Genomic DNA, 14326 nt, shown 5'->3' on the forward strand with positions numbered 1-14326 from the left:
TGAAAATCTCCAGTGACTGTGAATTTGCTAATTTCTACATAATACCTTCCAGAGAGAACTTGAAAAGAAATCTTGGAGTCATCACTGGAGTAAGACTCATAAATATGAGACTGGGCTGTGATGTTCAGAGAGGAGGTACTGGAGGAAAATGCCTGATAAGAACAAAACATGGAGTTCAGCCCCTGATGGAAAATGCCAGTTATGGCCTCCCTGCTGTGTGGAGCTGAGATACCTCAGAAGGATCTGCTACTGAAGGTGTCCAACTTGGGATGGAGTGAGATGAGTCCTGGCAGGCATACCATTGTGTCTCTGAACACTTGTTTTCATCACACCAGACAATCAGAAGGCTGGGCTGCTGGTAGGCACAGCCCCCAACCATGCTAGGAAGGTGCTACTATCTCATGCAGCTATCCTGAAACCTTCTGGTCCCAGGACTCCTGTACGCATTACAAATTACTGAGGACCCTAAAGAAGCATGTGGGGTTAAAACTATCAATATTAAAAATCAAAATGAAAATTGTTCTTAAATATTTATTTAGTAATTTATTATAATGTGTTGGATTTGAATCCCATTTCTCCCATTTAGTAGGTGCCCAGTTAGAGTTAGCTGTTATTTTTAATAGAGCAGGTTCTCAATATATGCTCTCTTGGATTTATTTCTAAAATATGAGATTTGGAATGCCCTACATGTGCTTCAAATGAGTGTCTCAATTTCACCAACAAGCACTATAAGTTAATATTATTGCTGCAAAAATGAATGCTGGTGTTCTTTCACTTTCACAAATTGGCTTAGAATAAAACAAATTCTGATAACAGAATGGAGTCTGGCTATGCAGATATTGACTTTCTGGCCTGAGGACAAATTCCCCCCTCCCTCCAAGCATGACTATGAGATTTAGGACCAGTTCTTTAACCTTTCTGAAAATCATTTGCCTGTCCTGTAAAATGAGGTTACTAATGTACCTGCCTCATAGGCTTGCTATGAGAATTAGCTAAGATAAAGCCCTTGGCCCACCACCTGGCAAATAGTCAGCGCTTGATAAGTACTGCCTATTATTACTTTTTTTATTTTAATGTATTTATTTATATTTTTTACATCATTGTTCATTTTTGTACAATATTTGCTTTCTCCTCTCATGTGTAGTCCCCAGAAAAATCCCACTACCGATTCACCTGTGAACCATCTCATAATCACTGTGCTCTTCCCTTCCCTGTTTTGATCCCTCTCCCTCCCCTGCAGAATGTCTCTGTTTTTAGTTGCCTGTTAATTTTGGTTTTTATTTTTTATCATTTTTTTCCTGATCCTTTGTTTGGTTCCCTATAGTCCCCCTATAAGTAAAACCATCTGATATTTTTCTTTTCCTTCTGACTTATTTCACTGAGCATAATCCCTTCTAGCTCCATCCATGTTGCTGTGAATGGTATGGGTCTATCTTTTTGATTGCTGAATAATATTCCATTGTGTGTATATACCACATCCTCTTGATCCAGTCATCTGTTTTTGGGCATTTGGGTTGTTTCCACATCTTATCTATTGTAAATATAGTGCTGCAATTAACACAGGGATGCAGGTATCATTTTGAATTAATGTTTTTGTGTCCTTTGCATAGATTCCTTGGAGTGAATTGCTGGGTCATATGGTAGCTCCATTTTTAGCAGTTTGAGGAACCTCCACACAGCCATCCATAGTGGCTCTAGAGGCTTTCCATAGAAGGTCTGAGTCACACTTAACCTTCTAGAAATACCACAAGGGTGTTCACTATTAATATAAAGTTAACTCCCCAGATAAGCCGGTTTATGGGATTGTAGATCAGAAATGATTGGATTATATTTCTAGTATTTTCTTTAGATATCTGAGTGGTTAGAGGCAAAGCATACAACATTTGAAGAGCTTTTGGAGGTGCGCTTGCTCCCTGAACACTGGCTGCAGTTTCGGGCACACCAGCCTCTCTTCCCACTGAGTCATACCTGGCAATTCTGTCTCATTGCCAACCTGGGCATTATAATGAGCTTCGGCAGTACCTTGAAGTAGAGAATGCTCCCAGTCTCTCTGTGCCCAGCACATGTAGCTGTGAGTAGTAATGACTTCTGGAACTAAGACTGATAAAATTAACAGCAATGATATAAAATTCTATTTTCAGCTCCAATCACTCTCACTACCCTCCCCCACCCCCTGCATTGATTTTATAATCTAAATACCTCCTCATTGCTATTGTTATTATCAATATCGTGATTGTGGTTTTTCTTTTCCTGAAAACCATTTATAGATAACCCCAAATTAAGACACTTTCAACTAGTTCCGGGAGTTCCTTTTTCCACTGAAACACTGTAAACCTCCTCATATAACCAGCTGCCATCTACTTTGTAGTGCAGTCAGTGTTATTTGACAATGCCACAGTATTTATTGAACCCCACCTGTTGGCCAAACACTGAGTAGATACCAAGATGAAAGGGTGGACCAAAGGAGCTGGATCTTGGTGACAGGAAACAATACAAATGACTGCAGGGTGGAGGTGGGGATGGAGGGGGCCACAGTGGACAAGGCTGTAGGAGAAGAGGGATGGAACAGGCTCCTCCACATTGGCAAGGATCATTCCCACTGTGTGTCCTCCATGCTGCTTTGGCCTTGTGCCTCCCACACCCATCCTTGCATGACTGGCTCCTCTCATCATCAGGTCTCACTTCAAATATTACTTCTGCAGAGAGCTTCTCCTTTTAATCTGATTTGCAGTAACCTCCTAATCCAGCACTGTCACACTGGCACATTTTATTTTTCTTGCAGAGTTCATCATTATTTAAGCATTTCATTTAGTTGTTTACTTGCATATCATGTGTTTCCCTGTACCTAGTAGATGCCCAGTAAGCATTTGTTGAGTGACTGACAGGGCCTTTAAGTGAAAATGAATGAATTACAGCTCATAGAGATCACATTAAATCATTAGGCTGAATGATAGACAATTTGGAAAAGATTAAAAATAGCTAATGTAATACATGTTATTATCATCTTCAACATATCTTTTCATGAGAATATTGGTCAGTAATCTTTTATGATTATAGAATAAAGTGGATTAAAATTAACATGAAAGAAATTGGGTCTACCAATTAGGTACATACACCTGAATAAAGATTGTAGTTTTAGAGACTTTGGGGGAAAGTGGCTATTAGTTTTGATGATTTACACCTTCACTTGCTGAGGGCAGGAGGTTCAACCAGATTTGGGAGACTATTACAGGGTATCCAGTCAGTCATGCCTCAAAGAATACTTCCAGAACCTTCAATCACATTTAGTTACAGGTACATATAACATATTTATGTGTAAATATATATACACATACAGGAATGGGACTTGGGGGGGCTATAAATGGGAGAATGCTGCCTAATGCCCATCCCCTTGTCTCCTCAACTCTGTCCCCAATGCCTCGTCTTCTGTCTCACGTGCTTCTGGCTTTCTCACTTCTCTGCTTGCACATGAACCTTTAGGGTACTCCCTCTACCTCGCTCTCTCTCTTCAGATATGGGATGGAATTATTAGAACAATAATAACATAATCTGAAAGCTCAACACTGACTGGTTCTATATTTATGCCAAAGAGCCATTCTCTCCCTCCCTTTCCCCGGCACCTTTCTGATATTTGTCATTCTGTTGTTCATTCATTCCAAAAAGTAAATTACAGGCAAAGCAAGACTTACCTTATGCATTTTTATATTCCTGCATACCACATGATAGCACTCTAATATTTATTAATAAATTAACTAATGGTAAAAAAGAAAACAGAAATCACACTGGATTTGGAATTTGAAGACCCCAGTTGAGTTCCATAAAGTCACTTTCTGTCTGTGCAAACTTCAAAAATTCATCTCATCGCTCAGACTTAAACTCTGCAGAATGAAAGGCCTAGAATGCATGGTTAAGTTCAAAGGGGCTCTACTATACCCCCACAGGAGCTGAATGGGTATCTTTCCAGCAGAATTTCTCAAAGTATTTAAAATGTTTATGAGCCTTGTGAACTTGCCAAGAGAGATTAAAGTACAGAACAAATGCCTTGACCTCACAATCCTTTAAACCTGGGCAGGCTTTTGGGGTTTGGACCAGGAAAGATGCACATAACTTCTAAGTGCTGATTTAGCCTCAGAGAGTTTTGGAAAAAATGAGTCTCTTTGCTGCTACCTATTTACTCACCAAGAATAAATTGCTCTGGCTTTTAGATTTTAAATACTCTTGGCTACCATTGCTCATTTCCTGTCTATCTCACACCCATGGCTGCCTGAGGTTCATTTTCCTCTGTCTGTTTATCCATAAGCAGCAGGTAACCAAGGTCACTGACTCCAATTCTACAAAATTGTGCCTCTTTATCTTGGGATCATAGGTACCTCCTGTTCCCAAGAAAGATAAGGCACTGCGGTACCATGCTTCTGCCACCCCACGTGAAGTATTGGATGGATAGCTGTTATCTAGGGAGGCCTCTAGCGTCACTTTGCTGCCTAATCATTATCTCAGCTGTGCATTGTGGGGACACAGTCTAACTGGTGGGTTCATTATAGGGAAGTTAAATAACAATCTTGACATTGATTAATGACCAGCTATTAGAACTGAGTGGGAAACAGAAGCACTGACAAATCAGTATAAGGGGTTTCCAGGCACTGGAAGACCCGAGGAGTCCTCTCCTGTCATAATATAACAGCCCAGGCTGCTGAAAACAGAGTACTACAGACTGGGTGGCTTAAAACAACAGAAATTTATTCTCCTACCCCTTGGAGACTAAAATCTGAATCAAGGGCCCAATAGGACCTTGTTCCTATGAAGCTTCTAAAGAAGGATCCTTTCTTGTCTCTTCCAGCTTCTGCCCCAGATGTGAATTGGTTGTGGCAGCAAAGCTCCATCTCTGCTTCCATCCTTACATGGTCATCTTCCCTGTGTGTCTACATCCATGTTTTCCTCTTCTTATAAGGATACTGTCATGTTGGATTAGGAGCTCACCCTAATGGCCATGTCTTAGCTTAATAGTATTTGCAAAGATCTTGTTTCCAAATGAAGTCATATTTGCTTGTACTATGAGTTGGAACTTTAGCATATCTTTTGGAGGACATGCTTTCAATCACAACACTCTCTCTGTCAAGAAAAAGCATGTTCAACTACTAATTGAATGTAATATGTTACACTTGACCTTATTAGCCAGTCTGTGAACTGTAATCATCTAATCCCTCCTTTGTAGTTTTCAAAGAGAAAATACCAGAGTCCAGGCACCGTCAGCACAAAAGGCAAAGTTTAGTGTCAGGGATGTCAAAGGTACCTGAGGTGATATTTGCTGATGAGTGTACATTCTGAGTCACTGTGATGTGAGGATTAGGACTCTGGTTTGAATCCTACCTTCATCATCCCAGCGCTGCTCACCTATGGGAGATTTTGTTCACCAGGAAACATGTAGCAATGTCTGCAGGTAGTATGGATTGAACTGAGGGGTGTTACTGGTATACACTGGGTAGAGGCGAAGAATGCTTCCAAACATCCTCCAGTGCACAGGATAGCTCCATATAATCAGGAATTTATCCGGCCCCAAATGTCAGTAGTTCCAAGAAACCCAGCCCATTCTTAATGGGGTTGAGAATTAGCTTTGGAAGTGAAACATACAGGTGACACAGACTGTGCCTGGCATTGACTCAGCTCAATTTTTCCTTCTCTAACTTCTTTATAAATCCTGTTCTCTCAGGGTCACTGAGCTTCAATGTACCAGAAAGGAGCATATCTAATTTAACTAGAGATGTGACAATAATAAATAGCACAAGAGCTGAAAGCTGAAAATCCTCACATCACAGAAGTGAAGGTATACTTTTATAAGTTTATTGGATAAACATGAAGCGGTTTAATACCACATGAAGGTAGACATTGAAAAGCTAAGGATGAATACTGTAGGCCATAGAACAGTCACTAAAATAACAATGCAGTGATTCACAGCTAACAAGTAACAAAGGAGATAAAATAGAACCATAAAAAGTTATCAATCTACCAAAAGAAGATATTAAAATAGCCAGGAAGCACAGGAAAAGTTGCTTGACATTATTATTCATCAGGAAAATGCAAATAAAAAACACCATGAGATACCACCCTATACCCTCCAGTATGCCTATAAGCAAAGAGACAGACACTAACAAACATTGAAGAGCATGTGGTTAAATAAATTTCCTCTTACATTGCTAGTGGGAATGTAAATTGGGGCAGCCACTTTAGAACAGTCTGGGAACTCCTCAAAAAGCTAAACTTAGGTATGTACTTAGGAAATATGAAACATATCTACACAAAAATTGTGCACGAATATTCATAGCAGTATCATTCATAAAAACCAAGAGGTAGAAATAATCCAATGTTCTTCAACTTGTCAATAGATAAACAAGTGTGGAATATTACTCAGTGGAATTCTTCTGCAAAAGGAGGGAAGGGCTGATATATCCTACAACATGGGTGAACCTTGAACACATTAAGCTAAGTAAAAGAAGCAAGAAACAAAACCCTCTTTTTCATGATTCCATTTATGTGAAGTGTCCAGGACAGGGACATCTATAGAAACAGGAAGTAAATTAGTGATTGCTTTGGGCTGGGGGTGGGGAGGAGTGGTGGCATTAGGGTGATGGTTGCACAATTCTGGTACAAACTAAAATTCATTGAATTGTTTCCTTCAAACAGATGAAGTGTAAAGTGTGTGTTATACCTCAAACAACCCATTCATCAAAAAAGTTACAAGTCCAAAAGTAGGGAGAAAAATAAAAAACTAAGTGAAAAGGGAATAGCAAGTAGAAACAAACCAACCAACCCAGCAACATGGTCAGTTTAAATCTAACCATATCAACAATCACATTAAACTTAAATGATCTAAATGTTTCAACTTGATGACAGAGACAGAAAGAATGAAAAAAAGTATGAACTGATTATTGCCTACAAATAACCTACCTTAAATAAAAACACATAAACAGGTTAAAAGTAGAATGCTGGATTAGGATATACGCTGGTAACGCTATTTTTTTTTTTTTTTTTTAGTGTTGGGGTGGATATATTAATATCAGACAAAACCATCCACTTAGGGCAGGGAATATTACCAAGGGCAAAGACAGTCATTTCATAATGATTTTAAAATGGTTAATTCATGAAGAATATATAACAATCTTAAATGTTCGTGGATCTGATAACAAAGCTTCAAACTACATAAAGCAAAACTGATAGAACTTCAATGGGAAATAGAAAAATACCCAACTATATCAGATATTTAAATTTAACTACTTGTCATACAATAACTGAGAAGGACATTTGGAGGTCCACCCATTGTACTTCATGAGGAAAGCCAGTCCAGTGAAGTCAATGGACTAACTGAAGGTCACGGAGTTAATTAGTGCCAGACCCTGGCCATTAGCCCAAGGGCCACAGGGGTACTGAATTCTGTGAGTTTCATGCAGTATACAGACTTCCAAATTCAGCGAAGCTGTGCTGAGAGATTTATAATCACGAACAGGAAGAGTTCTACCAGATCACTAGTCAGGGTTACTGGTGTTTATGTCATTTTCACATATGTCATTATGGAGGTGCTTGAGATAGAGCAGTGCTTGGGATAGGGCAGGGAAGTCAAAATCCCTCCCTGAAAGAGCATGTATTTTAGTGAAGAAGACATAGGCAATGAGCAAAAATGTAAGTGATAAATGCTATTAAGGAAAATAAAGTGGATAAGAGGGATAGAGTAGGCCAAAGCTTTAGGAAATTGTGCCTCCTAATTATTTCCCCAAGAAAGATTAGTCCTATGAAATGTTCCACATAAAAGGACAAATAAGTGCTGCCTGTACCGTCCCTTCTGGAGAGTCCAAGGTTAGGAACTAAGCCTGTAAAACATGATCTTTACACTGTAGTCTTTCTTGAATGCCTTCCTGGCTTATTGCCATATCTGAGCACCATCTGGACATGAGAATGTATGACAGTATATGAAACAGCTGTATCTTTTTGCCATAAAAAGGGAGATAGCCAAAAAACATAAGCCCCCCTAAAAGGAAAACAATATAATTAAATTCTAGTTAGATAGTGGTGCCTGCCAAGATTCTAAGCTGAGGTCGGCATGTTCTCAATGGAGACAGATGAACAAATGTAAAAAATGTGTTATGGTCACAGTGGCTGTAACTGAGAGTTTCTCCTGGACACAATTGAGCCATGGTCAGAAAAAGGGAAAGGAGGGTTCCCCATTGGGGAATTAAATCACATTTAATGCTGTGTCTGGGCCTCCTAAATGCCTCTTCCTTACCATTGATCAAGCTCGGAGGAGGGGAGGCTTTTCGAACCTTTCAAGGTTATTTTTTAAGGGAGCTGTTCATGGAAGTGGGGCTGTGGAGTTAGCAACCAACTTCACCAGGCCTTTAGTTTTCCAGTATTTATGAGAAAAGTGGCTAAAAATGACCCAAGGCATTGGTGAGAGGGGAGAGAAGGTGAGAACCAGAAAAATGCAAGCTGGGGTTGAACAGGCAAAGTATCATCAGGGGGCCTGGCTGTTTCCAGCAGGCACACTGAAGGGAGAGGCAGGGCAGGTGAGGTTTACCTGCTCTCCTGTGTGTATGAGAATTTCTCCCCAAGCTCCACTCAGCAATGATCCCTTCTGCTGGCCCATGACCTGGCAGAAAGAACCTCTTCATCCCACCCCCAGGAATGCAAAGTGTCAAGGCGTTGCCTTTGATTTATCATAAGTGAGGAATAGCAACCTCTGGAGTATTCTATGCTAAGAGAAGTCTCCTAATTAGAAATCAAAGCAAGCATCTCTACAAAAAAGAATGTTTCATCCCTCAAATTCAACATGCATGAAAGAATAAACTGTTCCGTGAAAAAGTAGAAGTCTGAAACTAACTGGAAATGTTGCCTTTAAGAGGAAATGAATAAAGCTACAATTCCTAAGTATGATGGTAATAATCATATCATCTTGAAAAATTAATGAATATTATTTTCTGTAACAATAATGCTGGAAGTCGGGGGGCAACACGGTTGGTGCCTCTGATGGTAAATTTTCTCCATATGGATAATGTAAATGAAGCCACCTCTTATTCTTGGGACTTTGCCACTGTAATCTCGAGCTAAATGCATCATAAGAAATAAAAAGGCATTTATGATGTCAGGGAAATGACAAAGGCCTTTAATTTCAGCTATGAAATGAAACAATATATCTGTCAATAGACTCTAAGCTTAAAGAAGAAATCTGATGCAAAGAACCCCAAACTCATACTGCCAAAGCTTCATTCCTGCCTTACAATCAACTTCCCTGGAAGAAGGCCAAGGCCACCGAAAGAGGAAGAAATACATGCTTCTAGGTACCCTGGAAATTGTGGATGGCGGTGCCTGCTTTTAATTGGTATTGAACGCTATGATGGAAGCTGATGCTAGCAACTTAGTAAAACCAAAACATGCAGGTTTACAGGTAAGAATGATTGGGAGCTGTTTCTTCCACAGTGTCCACATACCTGACCAGAAGAAATATTTCCATCAGCAGTTATGCTGGTACATGTGCAAAAACAGAAAAATTGAACCTATATGGGGCAAATTTTTTCACAATCCTTTTTATTTAGCTTATTGTCCTGGAAACATTTTGATTATATTTTAAAACTTATTTTGAAAAATAAAAGACACAATTGATGATTTGAATAAGTCTAGATTTATTAAAGAAATTGAATCATTATTAATAACTTTCAAAAATTAGAAGCACCAAAACTCAGATTGTTACAGGGCAGCCCGGATATAAAACGGGTTGCCTGACTGTGGGTCCTCACCAGCGCACTTAAAAGGGACTTAATACTCCATTGCAGGCACACACAAAAGGTTAATAAAAGATTTATTCACAAGGGAAGGGGAAATGAGGAAATATACAACTTAGGGAGAAAAGTGGAGATAAAGTCTTAAATGCGTCCTACCCCAATCTGCCGATCTGGAATCCCAAATGGCACTCTGAGAGCTGGCAGTGAGCCAAGAGCCAGAAGCCAAGAGGCCAGAGCTAGACCCCAAGGCCCACATGTCTTTTTTTTGTTTTGTTTTTTTTTTTAATATTTATTTATACAAGCACTGGATACAGTCAGAAGCGCGGGAGGGCGAGAGAATTCACTAGAGCCAGAGCAGGGAGCAGAGCAGGCAGAAGGACCAAAGTACACTGCTGAGGGGAGCAGTGGGTGGCAGGAGAGGTCTGCGCGCCATGTGGGATGTGGGACCCTCCAGCCTGGGAGCAGCCGGGGATCGAACTGGCGTTGCGGAGGCTGCAGGCAGCTTCGCAACCTAGCGCTCAACGGCTGCGCCACCGGGGAGGCCCCCACGTGTCTGGTTTTTATACCAAACCTGGCTGCTTAACTCCACCCTCAGGTCCCAGCAAGCTTCCCTTGGGTGGTGATGGGATTTGTCTTTCCCAATGTCTTGAAGGCTTTGGTCTGGAGTGGGGGTTGGAGTCCACAAAGCCTGTGTGGAATTAGCTCAGGACATTCTTTCCCTCTAACAAGATGAATTCATTAGTAAATTCTATCAAACATTTAAGGAAGAAATTATACTAATTCTCTACAATTTCTTCCAGAAGAAAGAACTACTTCTAGAAGAAGAAATGTTTCTTTATTTTATGAAATCAGGATTAACTTAAATGTCAAAACCAGACAAAACTATCACAAGATAGATAACTACAGACCAATATCTCTAAAAAATGTACATCTAACAATTCTGAACAAGACATTAGTAAATCAAACCTAACAATATATAGAAAGAATTATATACTTTCATTGAGTGGAATTTTTTCTAGGCATGGAGGGCTGATTCAACATTAATGTACTCCCTCACATCAACAAGTTGAAGAACAAAAATCATATGATCATCTCAATAGACGCAGAAAAGTCACTTGACATAACTCAATATCCATTCAAGATTTAAAAAAAAATGCCCAGCAAAGTAGGAATAGAGGGGAAGAACTTCCACAACTTAATAAGGAACATCTATGTAAAATGCATAGATAACATCAAACTTAATCATTTCATGAGAAAATGCAACATGATGTCTGGTTAGAACTGCTTCGAAGGCATTTGACACAATTCAATGCTTATTAATAAAGGAGAATTTAAATTGATTCTTCCTTTAGAAAAATCAAACTTAATGTTGAGAAGTTAGAAGCATTCCTGCTAAGAGGAAAGATGTACCCTTTTACACTGTCTTTTCAACATTGTCCTAGCTAATAAAGTAAGACAAGAAAAGGATATAAAAATATATCCCTTGGGAAGGGAAAATACTGTTTTTGTTTATAGATGATATGATTGTGGATGACATGTAGAAAATCCGAAAGAATCAACAAAAATCCTTCAGAAACTAATAAGTGATTATAGCAAGATTATTGAATACAAGGTGTATGTATATAAAAGTCAAATGCTTTCCAGTATATTGCGATGAACAAGTGAAATTTAAAATTTTAAAAACAATATCATTTACATTAGTACCACCAAAAATGAAATATTTAGTCTAACAAATGAAATACAAGTCTAAGAAAACAATTACAAGATCTATATGAGGAAAATTATAAAACTCTGAAGAAAGAAGTCAAACAGAAACTAAATAAATGCAGAGATATTCCACATGCGTGAATAGGAAGACTCAATATTTTCAAGATGTCAGTTATTCTTAATTTAATTTAAGATTCAGAGCAATTTCAATAAAAATCCCAGCAAGTTATTTTATAGTTATCTACAAACTGATTCTAGAGTTTACATGAGGAGTTAAAGCCCCAGCACTGTCAATTGAATATTGAAGGAGAACAAAGTTGCATGACTGACACTTGTCTGATGGTAAGACTTACCTTAAAACTGATGGGGTTTTGCACAGTTGCGGGGTCCTTGGGTTCACTCTGGGAAAGGTTTCACCAGAGCTCCCAATTCGGCGACACACGGCGAGTTCCCCAGGCGAGTTTCTCCGTAAGACGGAGACGTTAGTTATATTTAAAGGGCAGGTTTATTAGGGATAGGGAAAGGGACTGGTTTTGCTAAGAAAGACCTGCATGGTTGCAGGCAGTTGGCCTTGAGGAGAGCTGCCTCCGCTGAGGGAGGTCAGTGAAGAGAAGTCCCAGCAGGTCACAGGCAGGCAAGAGGCTGCTGCCCTGCAGAGGGAGAGAGTTGGGAAGAGGCACCTGCATAGTCACAAGTGGGCAGACCAAGTGCTTCCCCCAGCCTGTGCAGAGACTGCACTGATAGAGTCCTCTTCTGTTTGGGAAGGGTCACTCCTCCGTGGAGTGGCCTGTTTGCTGCTGATGTTGGATAACAGGCAAAACCAGGAAGGGACCAGAGATTCCAGGGTGGGCCCAATCTCCATATCTTTACCCTCATGTCTGTGCTCCACTCCCTGTAGCATTTGATCCTGCTTGGGTATCATGCCTTGTGATAAGGCACTGGTGCCTGAGGGTCACAACCTCTACGGCTGGGTTAATGGTCCTGTTATTCCCATCAACCCCCACCTCCTTGTGAGTCAGGTTCTGGTTTTGGGGCAACTCCTTTCCAGTCTTTCTATTCTTGTCCTCCATCAAAACTACTAAATCAAGAGAGTATGGCATTGGTAAAAGACCAGACAAATAGATCAAGAGAAATGGACACATGTAAATATAGTCAGCTGATTCTTTTCAAGATAGAAAAGGCAATGATGTTATGGAGAAAAGATAAGTCTTTTAAACAAAACGCTAAAACAAGAGGATATTCACATGCAAAAATAATCTAGACAGAAAACTTACACCCTTCATAAAAATTAATAATGGATCATAATCCTAGAGGTAAAATGCAAAATTATAAAACATCTAGAATATAAAATAGGGGAAAATTTAAATGACCTTGGGCTGGCAATGACCTTTTAAGATATAATACTAGAGTCATGATCTAGATAAAAAAATGATTAAGTTGACTTTCATTAATATTAAAATTTTCTGCTCTACAAAAGACACTGAAAAAGAATGAGATGACAATGCCTAGAGAAAGAGACTTCATTTACAAAAGATACATGGGATAAGATCCTCTTATCCAAACAAATAATGATGAACTCTTACAACTCAACAATAAGAAAACACAACCTAATTTAAAAATGGGCAAAAGATCTGACTAGATACCTCACCAAATAAGGTATATAGATGTCAAGTAAGCATATGAAAAGTTTCTCAACATCTTATATCATTAGGGAATTGCAAGTTAAAACAACAGTTAGATAACATTACATACCTATGAAAATGGGCAAAATACAAAATACAATGTTAAAAGCTGGGGAGGATGTAGAACAGCAGGAACTCTTATCCATCACGATGGAATGTAAATAGGGTATGCGGCCCTGTGGAAACAGTTTGATTGTTTCTTACAAAACTAAACACACTCTTAATATAAGATTCAGCAATCATATTCTTTTGCATTTACCCAAATGAATTGAAAACTTGTTCACACAAAAATCGACAAATTTATGTATAGCAGTTTTGTTCATGATTGCCAAAACTTGGAAATAAATGTCTTTTAGCAAGTAAATAGATAAATAAAACTGGTACAACCAGATGACTAAACATATTCAGAACCCCCAAAATGAGCTATCAAGCCATGGAAAGACTACAGGAAAAATAATGCATATTGCTAAGTAAAAGATGCTGCTCTGAACAAGCTATTGTTGTATGATTCTAACTATATGTCATTCTGCAAAAGGCCAAACTGTGGAGAGAGAAAAAGATCAGCAATTCCCTAGAGGAACAAGACAAAAGCCAGTAGGCAAGTGCTTATCAAATTCCTGCTTGTCTCACTCTTGATATGCTCCATTGGCCAAAATAAGTCATATGGCCAAGTCCAGAGTCAATGTAGGAAGGATCAGACAGGGACTAGAGTCCTGGCGGCCACCTATGTAACCATCTACACATCCAGCTGTTGGGAAGAATCTCCTTTAGGGAAATGCACAAGAACCACTTCTGGTGGTGGGATTCATGGCTGAGTGTCTGTATCCAGGAGGCTGGAATTTGTCCACTATCACTGTCTATGTGGACACTTCCTGCTCTCCCATACACAACTCCCAAGGAGGCAGGTCCAGTGTAGATTGTTTAAGTATACTGTCAATGCTTGCATCATTTGGGGAACACAAATGTTTCTACTTTGGTAGAAAGCAACAAATCTACTAGTGAGGTCAATATTCAGGGCAGCATCCAGCTTGGCTAATATACAAGGTTAGCTGTCAGTAGCCTGGCTGGACATCACTGACTGAAGAAATAGGGGCAGCTCTGCTGGGACTGAGGGTTTCAGTGTTGGGGCCTCATTCCCTACTCCTCTTTCAAATCACATCCTTACCCTCACTT

Source organism: Talpa europaea (assembly GCF_964194135.1).
Source record: "Talpa europaea genome assembly, chromosome: 3".
Lineage (NCBI taxonomy): Eukaryota > Metazoa > Chordata > Mammalia > Eulipotyphla > Talpidae > Talpa > Talpa europaea.